The sequence below is a fragment of the Salvelinus fontinalis genome, chromosome 16, assembly GCF_029448725.1.
Source record: "Salvelinus fontinalis isolate EN_2023a chromosome 16, ASM2944872v1, whole genome shotgun sequence".
NCBI lineage: Eukaryota > Metazoa > Chordata > Actinopteri > Salmoniformes > Salmonidae > Salvelinus > Salvelinus fontinalis.
The window spans coordinates 32,429,986-32,450,707 of NC_074680.1; the positions used below are offsets into that span (position 1 = coordinate 32,429,986).

The following is a 20,722-nucleotide window of genomic DNA, read 5'->3' on the forward strand; positions in this document are numbered from 1 at the left end:
AGATTTGTAAAACCACAAGAAACTGTTGTTGAGCTGATTCTCAGTCAATTCCAAATGTCTACTCATATTATAAAGATATTGTCTCCATCTAGTGGCAATAGCCTTAACACATTTTTTAATAGCCTCAATCAGTTGCATGCAGTGTAGGCTGGTGGGAGGAGCTATAGGAGGACGGGCTCATTATAATGGCTGTAATGGTATTCATGGAACGGAATCAAACATGTGGTTTCCATATGTATGATTTGTTTGATACCGTTCCATGAATTCCATTCCAGCCATTACATTGGACTCTCGAGTGGCGCAGCGGTCTAAGGCACTGCATCTCAGTGCTAGAGGTGTCACTACAGACGCCCGGGTTCGATTCCAGGCTGTATCACAACTGGCTGTGATTGGGAGTCCCATAGGACGGCACACAAGTGGTCCAGCGTCATCTGCGTTTGGCCGGTGTAGGCCGTCATTGTAAATATGAATTTGTTCTTAACCTTTCTAGGACACACGTTCCGCTAGCGGAACCCCCCCCCAACATTCCGCTGAAAAGGCAGCGCGCGAAATTCAAAAACATTTTAGAAATATGTAACTTTCACACATTAACAAGTCCAATACAGCAAAAGAAAGACAAACATCTTGTTAATCTACCCATCGTGTCCGATTTTTAAAATGTTTTACAGCGAAAACACAACATATATTTATGTTAGATCACCACCAAATCCAAAAAACACACGGCCATTTTTCCCAGCAAAAGATAGTCACACAAAAGCAGAAATAGAGATAAAATGAATCACTAACCTTTGATAATCTTCATCAGATGAGACTCATAGGACATCATGTTACACAATACATTTATGTTTTTTTCGATAATGTGCATATTTATATCCACAAATCTCGGTTTACATTGGCGCCATTTTCAGAAATGCCTCCAAAATATCCGGAGTAATTAAAGAGAGCCACGTCAAATAACAGAAATACTCATCATAAACTTTGATGAAAGATACATGTTTTACATATATACCATGCAATAATACCATGCAATAATCTGAGACGGCGCTCAGATAGAAACAACATTTCTCCGCCATGTTGGAGTCAACAGAAATACGAAACTACATCATAAATATTCCCTTACCTTTGATGATCTTTCATCAGAATGCAGTGCCAGGAATCCTAGTTCCACAATAAATCGTTGTTTTGTTCGATAATGTCCATTACTTATGTCGAATTAGCAACTTTTGCTAGCATGTGTAGTTCACATGTCCAAACGCTGGCGCCGGTCCAGGCGAACTCAGACGAAAACTTAAAAAAGTTATATTACAAGTGGAATAAACTGGCCAAACTTAGTAGAGAATCAATCTTCAGGATGTTGTTATCATATATATCCAATAACGTTCCTACCGGAGCATTTCTTCATGTCTGTATAAGTAATGGCACCCATTGCCATTCCATGACTAGCGCGCGTGACTAGGAACTAGCATTCTGCCAGACCACTGACTCATTCCCCTCCCATCCGGTCCCACATCACACTAGAGGCTTCATTCCACGTTCTACTGACCGTTGACATCTAGTGGAAGGCGTAGGAAGTGCAAACAGATCCATATATTACAGGGAATTGAATAGGCGATGACTTTCACATCGACCCTTCTCAGAATTCTCACTTTCTGTTTGGAAGTTTGCCTGCCATATGAGTTCTGTTATACTCACAGACATACTTCAAACAGTTTTAGAGACTTCAGAGTGTTTTCTATCCAATAGTAATAATAATATGCATATATTATAATCTGGGACAGAGTAGGAGGCCGTTCAATTTTGGCACCAATTCATCCAAAAGTGAAAATGCTGCCCCCTTTCCCAAACAGGTTTTAACTGACTTGCCTAGTTAAATAAAGGTTACATAAAAAATATACAATGGGCCTGTCCTCCTATAGCTCCTCCCACCAGCCTCCATTGGTTGCATAGTGTTACGTTGGTTTGTTGACAGTAGGCTTCCTGCCCTTATATCAATTCTGATATCTGAACATAAAATTAACTAAATGGTTACAATGTTCTACATTGGTAAACAAGTGCCAAACACGACTCATCCAATTCAAAGTACTAGCCCCCTTTTCTCTGTTGAGTAACTCTGTGTGTGATCAATGAGCTGTCCACCCAGCGTCTCTGTTGAAATGTTCTTCAGTGTGATCATGCTGCGATTTAGTCTGGTTGGCACTTAGTCCAGTTTAGACCCCAGTGGAACTTGGGTCTAGCAGTATAACATACAACCACCATTATTTGCCGACCTGTGCCTCTGCTTGTTTGGCGACACATTTCCCACATCCGAGCCTATCTCCGTAATCGGTAGACGGTTCTTTTATTCCATGTTGCGTTATCGCTTTGTGCATTTGTCTGTGTTTTCTTTACTAAAGTAGAGATTTATTATTAATATTATTGCTAAAGGTACTGCATAGGTCTAAACATAAATGTTTTAGCAGAGATAGCACTTGTATAGCCTAAGAAAGTAGCAGAAATGTGCAGAAAATAGTTTTGAATGCATTTTATTGAAGGGAAACAATAACAATCTTGAACTTTTTTGGTAACATAGTGATATATTCTTATATACTGTACAATGAGGAATTCAACTGCAAAATACTAGTCTTCTCCCATTTTTTAACCATTGCCCCCACCCACAAGGTGCATAAACAACAACAACAATAAATAAGAGAAAATAATATAATAGATACAAAACAAAAACTTTAAGAACATAAATCAATCAACTCTAATTAGCAAATGTAGGACAGTATGCAAGTTTGTGTGCATGGACTTTGCAGATGTATTTCTCACATGTGCAGCACATGGTATTTATTTTACAGTTCTTCTTTGGTGGGCAGATTGGCATCTCCTCCTCTTTAACAGCCCCAACTGCAGCCTCAGGTGGATCAGGGAAAGATCCGGCCCCTGAACAGCTTTCACAAGCCCTGCAGAGGCCGCTGTGCGGGGGAGGCGCTCTCTTCTTTGAATGTGTGGGGTTACAAGTGCCTTTCCCAGCTGCTCCAGGAATACCCTCCGCTTGTTCCGCTTATCAGGCATCCAGGTAGGGTTGATCTTGTTCCATATCACGAAGGTATTGTATGAGGACACATCAATGATGTTATGGAAGATGACCAGGGGCCAGCGGGCAGTCATCCTCCTGCAGCTGTAAGTTCCAATTCCATTGTCCAGGTTGTCCACGCCTCCTTTGTTGTAGTTGTAGTCCAGCATGATGGCTGGCTTCCTGTCCTCACGATCACTGATCTCAGCCGTTTTGTGCAGTGTGCTCAGGAGGACCACATTCTTGTTCCTCTTTGAGAGGTAAGAAACTAGAGTGGTGGTGGGCGTGAAGGCAAACTTTGATGAGAAGGCCTCTCTCCCCCTTGTTGTGAGGAGCGCAGCGGGGAGCTAAGGCTTGTTCTTTCTAACTGTGCCAACCATGGTGATCTTCCTCTTCAGGAGCTGCTGGCTGAGTCCATAAGAGGTGAAGAAATTGTCACACATGACGTTGTGCCCCCTCAGTCCATCTCTCACATCAAGCACAACCCACATCCCCTGGTTCTTCTCCGGGCCTCCACTGGTTGGCTTCTCTGTGTAGACTTGCATCTTCCAAGCGTAGCTGGATTGTGCGTCACAGGCCACCCGTATATTGATGCCAAACTTTGCTGGCTTGCTGGGCATATACTGCCGGAAAGGACAGTGACCTTTTGAAAAAAGAGATTACTATCAGTAGTTAGTATCAGTGTCACAGAAAACAATCACATAAATCAATGATATTACAGCAATACATAATAAAAATTAACAGTGAAAATCACTTACATTACAGATATGAAAATAAAAATGTACCTCTGAATGGAACCAGTTGCTCATCCACTGTTACCTCTACAACCCTGGGCCTGAAGTATGGCAGACGCTCCACCCACATCTCCCAGACCTCTCTTATGTCCGCCAGTTTGTATCTCACACGTCTTGCAGGTCTTGACTCACGGTTATCAAATCGTAGCATTCTTGAGAAAGTGTGAAAGACTTTCAGTGGCATCGTGGCACGGAGAATCACCCTTCCACTCTCTGCATCCCAGAGACTATATACACCTATAGACCTATACACACCCACTAAGATTAGCAGCTCTATGTAGGCATGCAGGTCAATCTCATCCATCCTTTTCCAGTTGTCTCCATATTTACAGAAATCCTCCATATTTGTCATCTCCAGGATGATTTATTCGATGGCTGGTGTGATGAACATGTAGAATGTTGAGGCGATGTCCTGGGCATGGGCAACTGCATGTCTTGTGGGTCCTGGGGTCATATGACATTTTGTGCTGCCATCCTGCCTTGGTTGTCATATGGTGACAAGGACCATGTTATTTTGCTCTTCTTTGACAAAAATGTCTCAGCTTGGGGGATTTCTTCTTAATCTGAAGATGATGCATCGTGCTTTGAGTTGTATTCTTCCCCATCTTCTTCAAATACTTCCTCCTCTTCTAAATGTTCTTGTTCCTCCTGGACATCTGAAAAGAATCAGATCTACGACCTGTTGGGCACTGAAACATGCACTCATGGCTTCAGCAAAGAGAGAACTGGAGGGACTGTCATCTGCAGCACCTTTATAGCCTCTGACTGCATTCCCCATTAGTAAACAATGCTTTCAAGAAATGTTATTTTGTCTGAAATGTTGTTTCTTTTTTCTGAAATTGTTTATTTTGCCTGTGAACTTGAGTCGTGTGGGGTCATGGAGGGGTCATGGAGGGGAGATGCTGCACATGCACAAAAAAGTTGTAGTTTTGTCTGAGTTCAATCAGTAGCACATAACCTCAATTTCTCATTTTGTGTGTGTGTGTGTGTGCCTTTGTGGTTTTCGTGGTGTGTAAATTATTTTATAACTGCCGGGTCAGAAATGACCCTAAGACAATATTTGTGCCCTGGTGGTGTACAGCCTTCGTGGAAATATTAACAATGGCGATGTTTCACTTTTTCTAATGTTGGGGTCACTCTAGGAAAAGTCATCAAATTTCAAGTTGAAAAAATATCATTTAGGGGGTTTCCTCTGCTGTTAAACAAAGTGTCGGATCATTTTTTACCTTGAAGACAACACAAGGGCTAGTTAATAGCCTCACAGACAGGAAGCAGAGAAGAAGTAGAGTGTGTACACGCAAACCTTAACATCCATGTTTGGTTTTGATTTGGAAGGGAGGTGGTAGGAACTAACAATTGGACTCATGTCTTGGGCACAACAACCTGAATAGGCGCAGGTCGGCAAATGACTTACAATCTCCGTCTAGCACTACTGGTCTAGCTGATAGACGTGTCAGCCAGGCTAGCCGCGATTAGCTGTCCATCAGTGTTTGTCATGCAAGATCATTTTTGCGCGCTCCCTTGATGCAACAAAAAATTAGAGCACTCTCCTGCAAAAAACAAAGAATATTTTGCCTATATTTTAAATGGAAATTGAAAAATGAAATAAGTTTGCAAAACATAGGCCTACACCGAAAATAGTAGTCACTTCAATTCATCCAAATTCATTGCAATTTTACCATGAACCAACAGGTAAAGGTGTGTGAGCCTTCATTGGGGATTTACAGGTTTTTCTTCTTCGGTGGGGTTTTAGGCTGACCACATCCAAAAAGTTGCAGTGCCGCCCACTACTGGATTCAAAGTAAAAAATACAACCATACTTCATGGGGAAAACCAACTTACAGCACACAACTAAAATAGTCTACAAAAATAAAATAAAATAAATAAAAACCGACTCTCACTTCTTCAATCCTTCGAAGTTCCATATCTCCCCACTCAGGCTCTGGGACCTGACAGGGTAGTACGGCTTGTGACAGCCTTACTCCTTCACCGAGAAGTCCTTCAATCACAGAAACATCTCCGCCGCATCCACAATGATGTCCACCTTTCTAGACTTTGCCTCCACTTTGGTAGTGCCATTGATCCCATGGCAATGAAGAGTACAAAGTCCACCTTCTTATCCTGTAAAATATCTGGGTTCTGCTGATGAGAGCCAACCGCTGCCGCCTGCAGTGAATGCCTATCCACCACCATGGGCCCTTCTGGACCATTCAACCCTCTTGACAGCCGCTGCATATGATATGTTCTGGTTAGCCCTGACTTTAGCCACCTCATTTTCCTTTACCTTCGCCGGGCATTCCAAAGATAAAGCAATATGGTTCCCACCACAAAGGCAACATTTCACACAATCAAATCTCAAACCACACTCAATATGATATTCTCCACAACTGTCACACCTTGGCTTCTTTCTTCCACAGAGATTTTCCACATGTCCAAAGACACAACAGCGACCACAATACTCTTAAACGGTAATTCATATACCCCAACTTCACGTGAGTAGGGATGCGCTCCACTTCAAGATTTGCAGGTTGAAGAATGAAATAGGGTTTTATAACCTAGGCCTACTTCAAAATGGCCTACTTCAAAATGGCCTACTTCAAAATTCAATCACAAAGGGATAATGACACAAAAGATGATGTGATCGGTAAATGAGTTGCAAAAATCTGACCAATAGGAGGCCATTTAAAACACATATATATACACGCACACACATACAAATATATATATATATATATATATATATATATATATATATATATATATATATATATATATATATATATATATATAGAGGCATACAGCAGGTCAGCCACCAGGGGGAGACTCGTCGAGGCCTGGTGGCAGATGGAGTCTACATCACAAGGCGATAGTTCCCTCAGCTGGACGTGCCAGGTCTCGATGGGCTCTCCAGTCAGGACTAATTGAGGCTTATTGTGGTTGGTGAGTAATCAAGGGGCTGATTGCTCATCAGCTGGACGAGTCCCATAAAGCTGCCAGAAGGGCAGCACAAAGGAGAGGGGACTGGGGGAAGAGAGGTTACTCCCGTATAGTCGTGCTCAGTCCCAGGGATAACAGAGGGAGCTCAGTTTTGTTCCCCACAGGATACAACAAGACCCGGAGCCCAGAAGACGGTGTCCCGGAGAAGTTCTCCTGGGGGAGACATTTTCTTTTCGTTTGTTGTTTAAATAAACACCCTTGAAACCGAGCTAACCCAACTCTGTCCGTGTCTGATCTCTGTAAACGTCTTGACCAAACCCCCTGGTCTGCCACTCTATATATATATACAGTACCAGTCAAAAGTTTGGACACACCTACTTATTCAAGGGTTTTTCTTTATTTTTTATATTTTCATCTACTTTGTGTCTGATAAAGACACAGCGGTTGTAAACAAATCTCAAATTTGGACTCATCAGACCAAAGGACAGATTTCCACTTGTCTAACGTCCATTGCTCGTGTTTCTTGGCCCAAGCAAGTCAATCAATCTAATGTATTTATAAAGCTCTTTTTACATCAGCCGATGTCACAAAGTGCTGTACAGAATCCCAGCCTAAAACCCCAAACAGCAAGCAATGCAGATGTAGAAGCACGGTGCCTAGAAAAAACTCTCTAGAAAGGCCAGAACCTAGGAAGAAACCCAGAGAAGAACCAGGCTCTGAGGGGTGACCAGTCCTCTTCTGGCTGTGCCGGGTGGAGATTATAACAAGTATCTTCTTCTTATTGGTGTCCTTTAGTAGTGGTTTCTTTGCAGCAATTCATCCTGACTCACACAGTCTCCTCTGAACAGTTGATGTTGAGATGTGTCTGTTACTTGAACTCTGTAAAGCATTTATTTGGTCTGCAATTTCTGAGGCTGGTAACTCTAATGAACTTATCCTCTGCAGCAGAGGTAACTCTGGGTCTTCCTTTTCCTGTGGTGGTCCTCATGAGAGCCAGTTTCGTCATAGCGCTTGATGGTTTTTGCGACTGCACTTGAAGCTTATTTGAGCTGTTCTTGCCATAATATGGACTTGGTATTTTACCAAATTGGGCTATCTTCTGTATACCACCACTACCCTGTCACAACACAACTGATTAGCTCAAACGCATTAAGAAAGAAAAAAATTCCACAAATGTACTTTAAACAAGGCACACCTGTTATTTGAAATGCGTTCCAGGTGACTACATCATGAAGCTGGTTGAGAGAATGCCACGAGTGTGCAAAGCTGTCATCAAGGCAAAGGGTGACTACTTTGAAGAATAGTTTTGATGTCTTCACTATTATTCTACAATGTGGAAAATAGTTCAAATAAAGGAAAACCCTGGAATGAGTAGGTGTGTCCAAACTTTTGACTGGTACTGTATAAAGGTGAAATAAAAAAAACAAAAATATACACATATATTTATATTGACATAGTGCCAGGAATGGTCATTTATAGCTTATAACTTACCTGGAAATTCTATCAAGTAGGAGTAGATGTCCGGATAGGAAATGTCTGGCTACTGTGTAGGGTCATTACTCCAGTTTGAAGGAGGGAGACTGAAGAGGCATTAGGGAAGATGGATCAATCTTAACTTTTCTGTGTAATGTGAACGCTCGATGGTGGGCAACTTTGCAAAGTAATCGCTCTGCATGTTTGTTGCACATACAATAATCGATTTATGTGTTTGAGCTAGTAAAATACTGGTGTGTAAAATATGTGAAGTTACATTGACGTCTATGACATCTTGCGTTTGTTTCCCCCCGAAAAGGGGCGGGATCGTTAGGTATACCAAAGTACACGTATGTACCGGTCATGAGAATGGTGGGTGTCTTTTAGGTCCCATTTGTTGCTAGAGATATGAAAATAAAAATAAACAAAAAGTCAATTAAAACTTGCTGTATTATTAATGAATATGATTTGTTTGTTTAGGATTCTTGGCAATGTAAATAGTTTGTATTTATTCTTGTTTGCATGTGACTATTCCTCATTTGTTTGTTGATATCTGTTAATATTAAACAAAAGTAATAATAATAATATGAAAAGAAGATATGAAAATAAATGTAGTTCTGCTTTGTGGCATGTCGCGAAGGCTCTATGTGATACTGATTGGACTAAACGATTTTGTGCGTGTAGATATGGTTGTCCCTGTTCGATAGAGCCATCGGGCATTTTTCAGCAATGTTCCTATCAGCGGATTAACTGCTACAGTAAATATACAAGCTGACACATTTTTTCAAGTCTCTGAAAGATTACAACTCGTGTGGGGCGGTGCTTTGTGCTCTGGCCCTGGATCTACCCCAAGGCAGGCTCTTTTGAAAAAGAGGCCACCCGTGGAGAGGCAGACACTGGTAGGTGTGATAAATTTACCTGGAGCCCGAGGCTTACACTGAGGGTCAGGATTAAGATGAGTCTGTGACAGTTGGAGTGAAGTTTTGGGAAAAAGTGGACCCTTGCCTTTTGGCTGATCCATTTGTGGTTTCAGGGTGTGAGAATATTTTGTTGTTGTTGTATTTCTTCTGATTAAACGAACGTGGGCAAGAAATGTGGATTGTTTTGCTCTCAAGAAAAAGGCTGCCATTGAAAGGAGGGATTACTGGGGTAGCAGTAAATGTCAAAATTGACCAACTGAAGGGGAAGATTCCTGGTGTTTGTGATGCTCGTCGTTTCGTGCGATGCAGAAAGGGTGGCGTGAGCGGTGAAACAGAAGAGTCAGTCTGTTCTTTTGAGTTTTGATGTTGAGTCTTTGCCCGACAAAGTGATGTTAATTCAGATATATAAGTTATCCTGTACAAGCTTTTGTGCCGAATACATTACGTTGTTACAGGTGTCAAGCTTATGGGCATGTGGCAGCAGTGTGTAGGAGGGAGGTTCCTATGTGTGAGAAGTGTGCAGAAGGGCATGAGACAAAGGAATGTGTAGCATTGGGAAAGTAGTGGTATGTGTTAATTTTAGGGGTGCCCTTGGGGCTGGGGATTAGAAATGTCCCATGTGAGAGAGGCAGGTTGAGGTTTCCAGGGTTAGAGTAGTGCAGAAGTTATCATATGCTGAAGCAGTGAAGAAAGTAGAGGAAGATGGGTCAAGGGGGAAGGATCCTAAGAGAAGTGGTGTGAGTAGTAGATCTGTACCAGTACAGAGGGATAGGCCAACAACAGATATATGTTTCAGTAAGATTGGATTTTTAGCATTTATAGCAATGGTTATCAACTGTACTGCAGGAATGTAACGTAAGTATTTTATCAAAGTATAAGGGAGTTGTACTCCAGTCTAGTAGGTGGCGGTAATGCAACATTTATTGGACGCCAACTGCCGTTAAGACCAGAGATTATGGACACCACTCAATATCTGGCACAGAGGCGTTTGCTTGCCAGTGGGAGATGAATAGCACTTGGCGACATGGGTTTTTGACTCAAATATTTTAAAGGGTCACTAACCCTCTTACACACATTGGTTTGCAAGCAACAACAAAAAATGAATGCTGGGTATATAAGTAGGAAAGAGGAAGCTTCCTATTGATACTTACGATTCCAATACACAGGATAGCATTCTCTGTCTTTGACATCCACCTCACCTCAGGCTTCCAGGTTTTTGTCCTCCTTGTAAAACCACCGCACCTCTTCGGGTCCCAATTCTGTGACAATCTCGTTATACCGGTGCCTTGAACTACTCGATCCAGTCCTCTTTATCCTTTCCAACACCGGGGCGACGTTCCGGTCATTTTCACTGATATCCTGAGCACCGGTCTCTATGTAGGCTATGGGAGGACTCCGGTTGTTGTGACACCCGGGGTAAGCCTCCTCTGGGTCCAGTATCATACCACCCGGGAGAACCCGGTGATGGCCTCCCGGTAGGTTCCTATCCAGACCTGGCTGAACCGAGTGCATCCCCGCCTGCATCGTTTCGCCCGTAGGCTCTTCATAGCAGCACACAAATACATTGTTTTCCAAGTCCCAGTCTGTGTTGTTGTTACCAACAGATGAAAAAACCCAGTGCATAGGGCTCGGTGGAGAACTGCTTAGCAAAGACGTCTTGTTTGTAAAACTGCTCGATATAACTATTGAGCAAACTAGCTTGTCATTAGCTAGCTAGCCGACCTCTATGCAGTAATCAGAAAGCCGCCTTGGTGCTGGCATCTGCTGTAGCTGAGCTTCTAGCTAAATCCAACTATTGGATTCGAATCCTCTTCGCTATTCCGTTTAAAACATGTATAGTTGAATGTCACCATGTTGTTAAAAAAAATGCTCCATCTTTGAATTCGTTTTGATGAGAGGAATCACTTGAAGCCATTGTGGTCTGGTCAGTGGTTGGGTTGTCAGTTATTTCAGTTTTGCCCAAAGGATTGTGTTTTTTAGTGTCTGTCTCTTCTTCAATTAGGTTTAATTCCTGTTGCATATCTCTCCAATGAGAGGCTGCAGTCTGTGTGGACAGGTCACTACAGAGATTACCTTGTACAGCCCTCACACGAGATCAGAGGTCGCATGGCATGATGTCACCATAATTCGTTCACGTCTCCTATGCAATCTGTCTCGGTCTATAATAGGCCTTAATGCACAAATATGGGCAGCATACATAGCGCATTCCGAAAATATTCAGACCGCTTGACTTTTTTCACATTTTTATATATTACAGCCTTATTCTAAAATTGATTAAATAGATAAGATCTTGCTACCATGGAAAGGAAAATACCTGTCTATTTGTGGGAAAATCACCCTGATTAACTCTTTAATCATATCACAGTTTACCTATTTGCTTATGGTTTTGCCTACACCTAGTGACCTGCTTTTTAAATTATATGAACAAAAAATATTCTATTTTATTTGGAACGGCAAGCCAGATAAAATTAAAAGGGCCTATTTATATAACGAATATGAATTCGGAGGGCAGAAATTATTAAATATTAAAGCATTAGACCTCTCACTAAAGGCATCAGTCATACAAAAGTTATACTTAAATCCAAACTGGTTCTCTAGTAGATTGGTACGAATGTCTCATCCTATGTTCAAGAAGGGCCTTTTTCCCTTTATTCAGATTACACCTGCTCACTTTCGGTTGCTTGAAAAGGAAATAATCTCCAAAATATCTTTATTTTTTAAACAAGCCTTAGAAAGTTGGTTGCAATTTCAGTTTAATCCACCTGAAAGGACGGAACAAATAGTACAACAAATCTTGTGGTTAAATTCAAATATAGTAATTGATAAAAAAACTGTATTTATCGAAGAAATGTTTAAAAAAGGTATAATTTTTGTGAATGATATCATAAATAGGACTGGTGGAGTAATGTCACACATGCAGCTAACACAGACATATGGAAATGTCTGCTCTACCCAAAATTACAACCAATTAATTGCAGCATTACCACAAAAATGGAAGAGGCAGGTAGAAGGGGATAAAAGTAAGGAACTTGTATGTCGGCCTTATATTAAAGAACATAAATGGTTAAAGAAAAGTGTGATAAATAAAAACATATACCAATTTAATTTAAGGACCAAAAAACTGACAGCTGTGCCATATAAATTGCAAAATAGTTGGGAAGAGATTTTCGATGTACCCATTCCATGGCACATGGTTTATGAATTGATATGCAAAACAACGCCGATTCAAAACTTCAAATTTTTCAATTTAAATTATTGTACAAAATTCTTGCAACTAATAAAATGTTATATATATGGGGGATACAATCTTCCCAGCTCTGCAGATTCTGCTGTGAGGAGGCAGAGTCATTAGACCATTTATTTTGGTATTGCCTGCATGTAGCTCGTTTTTGGTCACAGGTCCAGGAATGGTTGAAGAATTGCAACATTTGCGTAGAACTAACGCTACAGATAGCAATACTGGGGGATTTGAAAAGCCATAGTCAATCAATCAATAATATAATAATTATTTTAGCAAAAATGTTTATTTTTAATTTACAATCCGTGGAAGCTATGAGAATAGGAAGATTCAAATCTTTTGTGAAGCATCACAGCACATTTGAAAAATATATGGCAAATAAAAATCCAAAATGGATGATGTTGGAAGATAGATGGGAAAGGTTGAGTGGAGCTGAAGGGTGGAACTAATAACAAGATAAACAATGTAGGGCATACGGGATCTGTGAAATGTGTATAGGTGCGGAGCTATTGTGAAATAGCACAGTTACAAGTGGAAATCAAACTGGATGGACAACAGAAATAGAGGAAGGACTAAGAACAAACAAGAGATAACTATTATAAAGTAGACTGTGTCTGTAAAATGTGTATAAGATGTATAAATTGAAGGTAAAAACAGAAATGTTTATCAGTTTACTCCAATTGGGGGATCGGTGGTAGGGTTTGCCGGGAATAATAATAAAGGTATTGTCACAATCGTCAAAGGGACTGAGAGAGGACCAAGGCGCAACGCGTGGAAAGTACATCTTCCTTTTATTTAAAGAAGGGAAAAACAAAACACGACCGTGAAGCTATCAAACATAAGTGCAGACACAAAACACAGCCTATGGTTGCCTTAAATATGGCTCCCAATCAGAGACAACAATAACCAGCTGTCTCTAATTGAGACCCAATTCAGGCAACCATAGAATTTCCTAGAACCTACACTCAACCATAGACACAGCTAGACACATTCACTCAACACAAACCCATACACTACACCCAACACCCCCTTTACCATATAACCACCCAAAACCGACAAAACACAAACATTCCCCATGTCACACCCTGACCTAACTAAAATAATAAAGAAAACAAAGAATACTAAGGCCAGGGCGTGACAGGTATACTCTTTAAAAAAAGTATGTATGTCTATGTAGGTATGTGTATGTATATATGTGTATATGTATGCATACGTGAATGGATATCTATATTTACCCAAAAAAATATGGGGGATTGGAAATGATGCAGACAATTACATTGGAAGCAACATTCTTTCCGCAATATTAAGCTGATCCAACCCCCAAAAAAAAGAGAAAAAAAAAATATATATATTTAATTTTTTTATTAAATCGTTTTCCCCCTCAATCTACACACAATACCACCATAATGACAAAGCAAAAAACGGTTAAGAGATTTTTGCAAATATGTATGTATGTATGTCTGTCTGTCTGTCTGTCTGTCTGTCTGTCTGTCTGTCTGTGTGTGTGTGTGTGTGTATGTGTTAATGTATATGTGTGTGTATATGTATGTATATATATATATATATATATATATAGATACATATACATGTGTGTGTGTGTGTGTATGTATATAGCCACCTCAGCCACGCTCAAGGTCCTAAACAATATCTTAACCGCCATCGATAAGAAACAATACTGTGCAGACGTATTCATTGACCTGGCCAAGGCTTTCGACTCTGTCAATCACCACATCCTCATCGGCAGATTCAACAGCCTTGGTTTCTCAAATGATTGCCTCGCCTGGTTCACCAACTACTTCTCCGACAGAGTTCAGTGTGTCAAATCGGAGGGCCTGTTGTCCGGGCCTCTGGCAGTCTCTATGGGGGTGCCACAGGGTTCAATTCTTGGGCCGACTCTCTTCTCTGTATACATCAATGATGTCGCTCTTGCTGCTGGTGTGTTTCTGATCCACCTCAACGCAGACGACACCACTCTGTATACTTCTGGCCCTTCTTTGGACACTGTGTTAACTTCTTCTGGCTGCAAGCCCGAGGCCGGCCACAATATGACAACAGCCACTTCAAGTGCAGGGCGCGAAATTCAAAATATAATTTTTAGAAATATTTAACTTTCACACATTAACAAGTCCTAATACAGCAAATGAAACGTACACATCTTGTGAATCCAGCCAACATGTCCGATTTTTAAAATGTTTTACAGCGAAAACAGCACGTATATTTATGTTAGCTCACCACCAAATACAAAAAAGGACAGACATTTTCCACAGCACAGGTAGCATGCACAAAGCCAACCTAACTAACCAAGAACCAACCAAACTAACCAACAAACAACTTCATCAGATGACAGTCTTATAACATGTTATTCAATAAATCTATGTTTTGTTCGAAAAATGTGCATATTTCAGGTATAAATCACAGTTTACATTGCAGCTACAATCAGAAATTGCACCGAAAGCAGCCATAATAATTACAGACACCAACGTCAAATCCCTAAATACTCATCATAAAACATTTCTGAAAAATACATAGTGTACAGCAAATGAAAGACAGGCATCTTGTGATTCCAGACAATATTTCCGATTTATTAAGTGTTTTACAGCGAAAACACAATTATACGCGTTATATTAGCTTACCACAATAGCCAGAAACACAAGCCATTCCCCAGTAGCAAAGGTTAGCGATCGTAACAAACCAGCAAAATATATAAAATTTTTGACTAACCTTGATAAGCTTCATCAGATGACAGTCCTATAACATCAGGTTATACATACACTTATGTTTTGTTCAAAAATGTGCATATTTAGAGCTGAAATCAGTGGTTATACATTGTGCTAATGTAGCATATTTTTCCCACAACGTCCGGATATTTTTCTGACACTTTTTCTGACACACATATTCTGACCAAATAGCTATTCATAAACATAACAAAAAAATACATTTTGAATAGGAAATGATAGATACACTAGTTCTTAATGCAATCGCCGTGTTAGAATTCTAAAAATAACTTCATTATGACATACAGCTTAGGTATAGCGAGAGAGTACCCAAAAGCTAGGCGCAAACGACTAGCACAACATGTTCGACAGATATATGAAATAGCATCATAAAATGGTTCCTAATTTTGCTGATCTTTCATCAGAATGTTGTACAAGGGGTCCTTTGTCCAGAACAATCGTTGTTTGGATTTAGAACGGCCTTTTTCCCTCACGATTTAGCAAGCACACTTGCCAAGTGGCGCGAATCTCTCCATGTCAACAAACGGAAGAGAACGGAACACGGCAAAACTCCCGAAAAAATTTCAATAATCTGATTAAACTATATTGAAAAAACATACTTTACGATGATATTGTCACATGTATCAAATAAAATCAAAACCGGAGATAGTAGTCGCCTATAACGACAGCTTTTCAGAAGGCAATCCCCGGTTCCTTCTCGCGCCTTCCTGAAAACAGGAAATGGGTGACACGTCATTCCAAGAGGATTTATTCCACTTCAGACCAAGATAAACACTCCATTTCTTCTCTCACTGACTCTTGACATCTAGGGGAAGGTGTATGACGTAAATGTATACTAATATGTATCATGCCCATTTATAGGCAGGATCTAGAACAGAGCCTCGATTTCAGAGCCTCGATTTCAGACTTTCCACTTCCTGGTCAGGAAGTTTGTGCAAAATGAGTTCTGTTTTACTCACAGATATAATTCAAACGGTTTTAGAAAATAGAGAGTGTTTTCTATCCAATAGTAATAATAATATGCATATTGTACGAGCAAGAATTGAGTACGAGGCCGTTTGAAATGGGCACCTTTTATCTGGCTACTCAATACTGCCCCTGCAGCCCAAACAGGTTAACAACCCTCCAGACGAGCTTCAATGCCATACAACTCTCCTTCCATGGCCTCCAACTGCTTCCATGGACTCCAAGTAAAACTAAATGCATGCTCTTCAACCGATCGCTGCCTGCACCTGTCCGCCTGTCCAGCATCACACCTCTGGACGGTTCTGACTTAGAATATGTGGACAACTACAAATACCTAGGTGTCTGGTTAGACTATAAACTCTCCTTCCAGACTCACATAAAACATCTCCAATCCAAAGTTAAATATAGAATTGGCTTCCTATTTCGCAACAAAGCATCCTTCACCCGTGCTGCCAAACATACCCTCGTAAAACTGACCATCTTAGCGATCCTCGACTTCGGCGATGTCATTTACAAAATAGCCTCCAACACCCTACTCAACAATTTGGATGCAGTCTATCACAGTGCCATCCGTTTTATCACCAAAGCCCCATATACTACCCACCACTGCGACCTGTACGCTCTCGTTGGCTGGCCCTCGCTTCATACTCATCGCCAAACCCACTGGCTCCAGGTCATCTACAAGACCCTGCTAGGTAAAGTCCCGCCTTATCTCTGCTCGCTGGTCACCATAGCAGCACCCAACCGCAGCACGTGTTCCAGCAGGTATATCTCACTGGTCACCCCCAAAGCCAATTCCTAATTTGGCCGCCTCTCCTTCCAGTTTTCTGCTGCCATTAACTGAAACGAACTACAAAAATCTCTGAAACTGGAAACACTTATCTCCCTCACTAGCTTAAAGCACCAGCTGTCAGAGCAGCTCACACATCACTGCACCTGTACATAGCTCATCTATAAATAGCCCAAACAACTACCCCTTCCCCTACTGTATTTATTTATTTATTTTGCTTCTTTGCACCCAAGTATTTCTACTTTGCACACTCATCTACTGTCAAATCTACAATTCCAGTGTTTTAATTGCTATATTGTATTTACTTCGTCACCATGGCCTATTTATTGCATTTACCTCCCTTATCTCACCTCATTTGCTCACATTGTATATATACCTATTTTTCTACTGTATTATTGACTGTATGTTTGTTTTACTCCATGTGTAACTCTGTGTTGTTATGTGTCGAACTGCTTTGCTTTATCTTGGCCAGGTCGCAGTTGTAAATGAGAACTTGTTCTCAACTTGCCTACCTGGTTAAATAATGGTGAAAAAAATATATATATATTTAAAAATATATATGTATATCTATATATGTATGTGTGAATGTGTGTGTATGTATATATATATATATATATATATATATATATATATATATATATATATATACACTGCTCAAAAAAATAAAGGGAACACTTAAACAACACAATGTAACTCCAAGTCAATCACACTTCTGTGAAATCAAACTGTCCACTTAGGAAGCAACACTGATTGACAATAAATTTCACATGCTGTTGTGCAAATGGAATAGACAACAGGTGGAAATTATAGGCAATTAGCAAGACACCCCCAATAAAGGAGTGGTTCTGCAGGTGGTGACCACAGACCACTTCTCAGTTCCTATGCTTCCTGGCTGATGTTTTGGTCACTTTTGAATGCTGGCGGTGCTTTCACTCTAGTGGTAGCATGAGACAGAGTCTACAACCCACGCAAGTGGCTCAGGTAGTGCAGCTCATCCAGGATGGCACATCAATGCGAGCTGTGGCAAGAAGGTTTGCTGTGTCTGTCAGCGTAGTGTCCAGAGCATGGAGGCGCTACCAGGAGACAGGCCAGTACATCAGGAGACGTGGAGGAGGCCGTAGGAGGGCAACAACCCAGCAGCAGGACCGCTACCTCCGCCTTTGTGCAAGGAGGAGCAGGAGGAGCACTGCCAGAGCCCTGCAAAATGACCTCCAGCAGGCCACAAATGTGCATGTGTCTACTCAAACGGTCAGAAACAGACTCCATGAGGGTGGTATGAGGGCCCGACGTCCTCAGGTGGGGGTTGTGCTTGCAGCCCAACACCGTGCAGGACGTTTGGCATTTGCCAGAGAACACCAAGATTGGTAAATTCGCCACTGGCGCCCTGTGCTCTTCACAGATGAAAGCAGGTTCACACTGAGCACATGTGACAGACGTGACAGAGTCCGGAGACGCCGTGGAGAATGTTCTGCTGCCTGCAACATCCTCCAGCATGACCGGTTTGGCGGTGGGTCAGTCATGGTGTGGGGTGGCATTTCTTTGGGGGCCCTCCATGTGCTCGCCAGAGGTAGCCTGCCTGCCATTAGGTACCGAGATGAGATCCTCAGACCCCTTGTGAGACCATATGCTGGAGCGGTTGGCCCTGGGTTCCTCCTAATGCAAGACAATGCTAGACCTCATGTGGCTGGAGTGTGTCAGCAGTTCCTGCAAGAGGAAGGCATTGATGCTATGGACTGGCCCGCCCGTTCCCCAGACCTGAATCCATGTCTCGCTCTATCCACCAACGCCACGTTGCACCACAGACTGTCCAGGAGTTGGCAGATGCTTTAGTCCAGGTCTGGGAGGAGATCCCTCAGGAGACCATCCGCCACCTCATCAGGAGCATGCCCAGGCGTTGTTGGGAGGTCATACTGGCATGTGGAGGCCACACACACTACTGAGCCTCATTTTGACTTGTTTTAAGAACATTACATCAAAGTTGGATCAGCCTGTAGTGTGGTTTTCCACTTTAATTTTGAGTGTGACTCCAAATCCAGACCTCCATGGGTTTGATAAATTTGATTTCCATTGATAATTTTTGTGTGATTTTGTTGTCAGCACATTCAACTATGTAAAGAAAAAAGTATTTAATAAGAATATTTCATTCATTCAGATCTAGGATGTGTTATTTTAGTGTTCCCTTTATTTTTTTGAGCAGTGTATGTGTGTGTATGTGTGTATATATATATATATGTATATGTGTGTGTATATATGTGTATGTATATGTATATATGTGATATATATGTATATATGTGATATATGTATGCATGTGTATATATATATAGGTATGTATGTATGTTTATATATATGTAAATATATATTTGTATGTATGTATGTATGTATGTATGTATGTGTAACGAATCTCTAGCTCTTCCTCCTCCTCGGACGAGGAGAGGAGAGAGGGATCAGATGACCAATGTGCAGCGAGGTATGTAGACATAATGAATTTATTAGACACGACGAACACTGACACGAACTATACTTGAATATTTACAAAATAACAAACAAACAACGTAGACTGACCTAAACATGCAAACTACATATAATGAAGCACGCATGAACAGGAAAGAACGAACGAGACGAGACAGTACCGTGTGGTGCAATAAACACAGACACAGCGACAACCACCCACAACAAACAATGTGAAACAACATCCCTATATATGGTTCTCAATCAAAGTAAAACGTACAACACCTGCCTCTGATTGAGAGCCATACAAGGTCAATTAAACCTGACACTTAACATAGAACAAACACAGACTGCCCACCCAGCTCAGGTCCTGACCCACTAAACACACTATACAAAAGGAAAACAAGGTCAGGAACGTGACATTACCCCCCCCCCCCCCAAGATGCGGACTTCGGCCGCAAAACTCAACCTCAAGGGGAGGGTTTGGGTGGGCATCTGTCCACGGTGGCGGCTCCGGCTCCGGACGCTGTCCCCACACCACCATAGTCACTCCCCGCTTCCGTACCCCCCTCCCAATGACCACCCTCCAACTAAACCCACCTAAATTAAGGGGCAGCATCGGGATAAGGGGCAGCACTGGGATAAAGGGCAGCTCCGGACTGAGGGACGGCAGCTCCGGGCTGAGGGACGGCAGCTCCGGGCTGAGGGACGGCAGCTCCGGGCTGAGGGACGGCAGCTCCGGGCTGAGGGACGGCAGCTCTCCGGGCTGAGGGACGGCAGCTCCGGGCTGAGGGACGGCTCTGGCGGATCCTGGCTGGTCGGCTCTGGCGGATCCTGGCTGGACGGCTCTGGCGGATCCTGGCTGGACGGCTCTGGCAGATCCTGGCTGGACGGCTCTGGCAGGTCCTGGCTGGACGGCTCTGGCAGGTCCTGGCTGGACGGCTCTGGCTGGTCCTGGCTGGACGGCTCTGGCAGGTCCTGGCTGGACGGCTCTGGCTGGTCCTGGCTGGACGCTCTGGCTGGTCCTGGCTGGACGGCTCTGGCTGGTCCTGGCTGGACGGCTCTGGCTGGTCCTGGCTGGATGGCTCTGGCTGGTCCTGGCTGGACGGCTCTGGCTGGTCCTGGCTGGACGGCTCTGGCTGGTCCTGGCTGGCCGACGGCTCTGGACAAACGGGCAGCTCTAACAGCTCGGGACAGACAGACAGTTCTGGGCAGACTGGCAGTGCAGGCGGCTCATGACAGACTGGCACACCTGTAGGGAGGAGACGGAGAGACAGCCTGGTGCGTGGGGCTGCCACAGGACCCACCAGGCTGGAGAGACCTACAGGAGGCTTGATGTTAAGAGGAGGCACCTGAAGGACCGGGC

At 42.4% G+C, this 20,722-nt stretch overlaps 1 pseudogene; it reads left to right on the forward strand.

Annotated features, from left to right (window-relative positions):
- Positions 1-6,420: 6,420 nt before the first annotated feature.
- The window catches only part of LOC129813369 (phospholipase DDHD1-like), a 62,738-nt pseudogene continuing 48,436 nt past the window's right edge, over positions 6,421-20,722 (forward strand).